This window comes from Oryza sativa, chromosome 6 (assembly GCF_034140825.1).
Source record: "Oryza sativa Japonica Group chromosome 6, ASM3414082v1".
In the NCBI taxonomy this organism is placed as follows: Eukaryota; Viridiplantae; Streptophyta; class Magnoliopsida; order Poales; family Poaceae; genus Oryza; species Oryza sativa.
In genome coordinates, this window is record NC_089040.1 from 21,461,501 (window position 1) to 21,467,500 (window position 6,000).

Consider the following 6,000-nt stretch of genomic DNA (forward strand, 5'->3'; position numbering starts at 1 on the left):
ATCTTACTTAATCTAGTCTAGTATCTCGATTTAGTATCGGCTGAGACTCGCTTTAGGTTTATACTGGTATTGGCTAAATTACCTCGCTAGATTAGATTAGCTAAGGTATCTACCATCCTGAAAATTAGTTAATTACTTGATTGTTTAGACTTTAGGTTTCTTTACATACTTTGAGATGCATCAACCCTAGTCTTGTCTAGAACCCTAAAAACTAACCTGTAATTAATCATAATTAGGGATAGTATCAGAGTTTCAGCTGATCTTATCTAATATATAATATTGCATGCTAGAGTAAATTAACTGGTGCTACATGGAGTATGGGCTCCAACAATATCCACCGTATATGTGCTTTGAGATTTGTGCTGCTCAAACCGGAGTATTAGACATATTAACGGGTAAACCCGATTAGATCTTTCCATTTTTAGAGTACCCGCATGATTTGCATGCGTGCATGTATTGCAGGACGTGATTGCCTTTCCATATAAACGTACTCACATCGTTTCCATATAAGCAAACATGTACGTAATAATTTCCTTCCGATTGCATGATAATTTATTTCCATATATGATGCATACTTTCCTTTTTTTTTTTGCACATGCTCACATCGTTTCCCTATGATTGTGTGAATTTATTTCCATATCTGAGATGACACTGAATCAAATCCACAAATTTTGAGTAATTCCACTAATTAGGTTGTAATTGATTTATTTCCATAAATACCGATTAATATTTTCTACTTTTTGTGTACATATAAAATGGTACGACATTTCATTTTTTACACACTCCACTGTCCAGTCCACGCTATTACCCTGCCGGCCGGACGTCGGCGAGCTTTTCATCACTGCCGGTTGTCTGCAAGGTTTCGTTGCCGTTGTCAGTCATCCGTTAGCTTCGTAACCACGCCGTTACGCGCCGCGCGCCGGTCGTTCGCAAGGTTCGTTGTCGCCGCCGCAGGTCGCCCGTGAGGAGGTTCATCGCTACTATCACCGACGGTCGCCACGCGTGGTTCGTGTGTAATTCATTTCAATTTATTCTTGTATTTTGACAAGTCCCTGTTCTACCGTTTTCGCAGATTGAGTACTGTAACAATTTCATTTCGTTGTCAAGACCTTAAGATGGGAATGCATCCTACTAATAAGTTTTTGGTTTGTCTTCCTAGTGAGCCAAAGACTGTACATACGTATGTTGCCCTGGGATCATGCGGAGAAGATGGTCGTGGGCAGAAGAAACACCAGTTGGATGCACGCGCTAAGAGCTAGTGTATTAACACAAGTTTTTTTAAACTGATGTTCTTTTCAGTGTATTAACATGAAATTTGCACGTTGTAATCATGCAAATTAATACAGAATATTTTGGTACTATGTATATACCTACCATCCTACTATTTCATAAATATCAGCACCAACTTAATCTACATCGGTAGAATATACATAGCACACGAGGCTTATATACCTACATCTATAAATAGATAGGCATATACCCAACTAGATTTATATACTTACATCTACTTACATCTACATGTATCTAATTACATCTGGCCAAGCTACCTAGCTAGAGTATAAAAAAACTTAACTAAAAGGCCTAGCTAGCTTCAAATTTAGTTCAAGAAAAAATAAGCTACTTGAAAATTAAACTTTTTTGACGCGCATTTGGATAGGTATATACCAAACTACAATCTAAAAATGGGTGTCCAAAATATGCAATTTTTAATGGGTATATACCTAGAATGTGTGTTTAGACCAGTATATACCCAAATAGAATATGGTATGTCACACATACCCAATATACGTGTTTAAATACCTAAAAATGTGTATCCTAAATAGTATTATACCCAATTAAATGTACATCTCAAATGCATTCATGTAAATACCTAGCTTGTAGTACGTTTGAAACGTATGCACGTCACATACCCAAAAAGTTAGAAAACACAACACACGAGACTTATATACATACATCTACATGTACCGAATTACATCTGGTCAGCTACCTAGCGAGAGTATAAAAAAAACTTAACTAAAAGGCCTGGCTAGTTTCAAATTCAGTTCAAGAAAAAAAATGTAAGCTACTTGAAAATCAAATTTTTTTCACGCCCATTTAGATAGGTATATACCTAACTAAAAATGGGTGTCCAAAATATGCAATTTTTAATGGGTATATACCTAAATCAATTCTGTTTATGGGTTATATTGTACTTAATTTTTCTCCGGTATATACTGATATTTTAGATAGTATATACTAGATTTTTCAAGTATCCAACATATATTAAATCAAACGGCTAGGCGGCGTGATGCACAACTGTACCTAAGTTTTTTTTTCACATACTACGATTAATTTTTGAGAATATATCATCTCTGTACATCATATAATTACAAAAAAAAATGTACTTCTAATACCCAGTTTTTTTTGCCATAAACTTAACATAGACTAAAATCGAAATTTGTTCATTGCATGGGATTCTTTTTCCGTTTCATACCAAATTTTTGAGTATACGACCCATCCGTACCTAAAAATGGAAAGTGACCGGTTGTTGCATATTTTGTCACTCAAATTGCTAAATTAATGGAGTCATGAATGTAATAATTTGGTACGGATACATTACCATATAAATTTGTTGCGATATTATTCATGTTTCCAAATACATTTGAATATAATGAATTTGCTGCGATATATATAATAAATTTCCAACTAATTAGTTTCCATGTTTCCAAAAACCAATGATCAGTATTTAGTGTTACATACTTAGTTTCCATTTTCACATATACTTACTTTCCATTTTTCCAAAAAAAATAATTTGTTTTTCCATATACTTAGTTTCCATTTATTCAGACCCCATCGTGAAGCAAGTAAGTTTCCATATTTAAAGATATTATTTCCAATTTCATGGGTATTTAATGTTTCCATTTTTGAAATGTACACGCAATTATGGATATTCTCTCATCCGCATTGCATGCATGCATATAAATGCATTTATTCCTTTTGTTACTGTCTATTCAAATATATGGATTCCATTCATTATTAAATACTATACACTAAACGGGGTGTATACCCATTAAGCTATGTACCCAAATGATCAAAATCGATCAGTAAGCATCCTACGGCTCCTAACGTTGGAGCCCATACTCCATGGAGCCCCATCCATGCGTGTATATATATATATATATATATATATATATATATATATATATATATATGTATGTATGTATGTATGTATGTATGTATGTATGTATGTATGTATGTATGTATGTATTCGCCACTTATACAGGTAGATCATTGTAATTGAGATTGGTCTTTATTTGGTATATTTATCTAGATCGATTTGCCTATATAAGTTTGTAATAGAGTAATAGCCAGTATTCTATCTATTATGATCTAAATATTGGATAATCAGCTATTTCTATAATATTACCTAAATCTAATTGACAAAAACCAAAATGGTAATATTACAGCCGATGGGACATATTTAGGGTTTTGCTTTATCTATTGTATCATAAACACACAACCGATCTAGTCTGACTGTATCGACTAGGTCTTAGCGATACGTCATCGGCTTATTAGCCGATCGGCTATCGTGCAGCTAACTATATTTTCTATTTTCCTTGCTAGTTGCAGGATCAAACCAGCTGACACGCTCTTGACACTCGAGACAAGCCTTGGACCTGCACTGGAGTGAAGTAAATCTCCTAGGCCGCCGTGTTTCGCATCAACACATTGATGGTGGTGCCAGGGCGGGGTGTGACAGACTTATCCCCTGTTGACGGTTGTTACCGACAAAATTTCGACCATCAATATAGCTAAAATAATGGAGAACTAGCTATGCTAACAATGCATGCTTATTTCCAAATAATATATTTCCACTTGTACTTGGAGAATAACATGTTGCAGGAATTTATCAAATAAAATAAAGAGAAAGTGGAGAAAACCTCACTCCTAAACAAGCAAATGGATAAGATGGGTCCACAAGTCAGGTGCAACCGTCAGAAACCGACTTTAACTGCCACAACTGCCTAAGGGACCCACTTGTTAGCGACCTGCCGAAACTGGAGGCCTGCTGGGCTGGCCCAGGTTCGGCCGAACCAAGGGCCGAACCAGGGGTTCGGCTGAGCCCTCCACGTGGACGTCTAGGATCACTCCTCAATGACGGTTACAAGGGCGAAACCGACAGTGCGCATAACTACAACCGTCATACCAGCCCAATAAAAGGAGGAGCTTATTCACTCTCTCAACACACTCAAGCAAGCTAAATATCTCTTCATACTTTAGTATTAGTAGTATAGTCCTAAGTGCAGTAAAAATAGAATAGTGTTCAGAAGTCCTCGAAGTCTTCGGAAGTGTTTTCGGTACGGCTCTAGCCACTCTTGTAATCTCTTATGTAATACTTTACGAATTTCCGAATTAATGAAGTACTCTTCTTTATATATCTTCGGTACTTTATTTAGTTTGAGTACATGTCTTATTTTATATCTGCATTACGATAATTGTGTGGGTAGCCTACCAGAGAGGTGTAATGGTGTGGGTTTAATGTCTGATTTATCAGTTACTCTATGTCGGGTATGCGGGTATATAGTAGTATTTAATAATGTAAGCATGGTACTTAGATTATTAAGTATCATTAATTGGGCATATATGCTGCAGGATAGTAGAGGTGGGCCGCTGATGGTGACAGCTCAGTATGGGTATTCCTCCACGTTAGTATATAAGACAAATTCCTGGGGAGGGTACTCCTCCGTATTTAGCCCCGGTTGGACGGCCATGACAAGTTGTTGTCAGAAACTCGACAATCCGGGGTGGTCTCTCGAAGTACCAGGAGGACACTGTTAGGGGTTATTGGCCACACAATTGTACATTAGCAGATGTAAGTTAGGATTTGAGTGTATACTAGAAGTATAGGAATTGAGTGCTTTCTATTTCTTCGTCCACTTAGTTAGAATTATTTTGTTATGAGGATTGAATAGCTTTGCTTCGTGTCACTCTACCCTTGTATTAGATTTAACCCCTGCTTAGGCTCTGACAATTATAGTTAATATATGTATAAAGTGCATTAGTAAAGTTCACTCTTATTATCTTCCCTTGGGATTAAAAATACGATATCTGGGAATACTTCCGGGTGAAATACTACAATGGTATATCCGTGCGCTTGCGGATTAATTCTGTAACCATAAATATACCATGACCATCTATGACGCCATTGGTGGAATGAATATTTTCTAGTAATGTTGTTAAGAAATACCAACACCCCCTCCCCCCTCCCCTAATACTATAGTTACTTCTGAAAGTGCATCTAGGCCCCTAGTGTGTAAGTATATTTTGTTTGATTCATAAGACGACCAAATAAGGGACTAACGTGAATGTATGATGACCCCTACAAATGCAAGCAAGGCTAAAAGACTCAAGAAGTTTAAATTTATTTTTTATTTCAAATTGAGTCATAGGAAAAGCTGCATATTATGAGGGTTTGAAGTCAATATCAACATTTGTGTCTCCACACGCTCAATATTCCTTTGGTTTTTAGATAGAAGGCGACATTGCACAACACCTGCATGGGAAAATAGGCTTAGTATAGCTTCCAGATCCAAAGTTCCATCAATTGCAATCAGGACCTCCAATCAAAGTTCTGTATATATTGAGGGAGGGCGATCAGAAGTTCCTCGATGGACATCATACAAAGTCTCGATTGGTGCTCCTCGTCAAGACAGAGAGGGTTGATCGAACAATGGAGGCCATGGATTAGAAGTTCTAATATGCCTGATTAGACCCTTTGACATTTAAATTTATTGTCAGTAAGGACTAATTTTAGTGTAGGTCAAATATTTAATAGTTACCACCCTGTCGACGGGTGGTACCGCGACTACGGTATTTGGACAGTATGGGGATCGTTGGTACCGGGGTATATGCGAGATTGAGGTAAAAGAGATGGAGACAAGGATTTTTATACAGATTCGGGCACCTTATCTGACAGGTAATAGCCCTACATCCTGTTGGCCAAAGCCGGTGTTGCTCTTT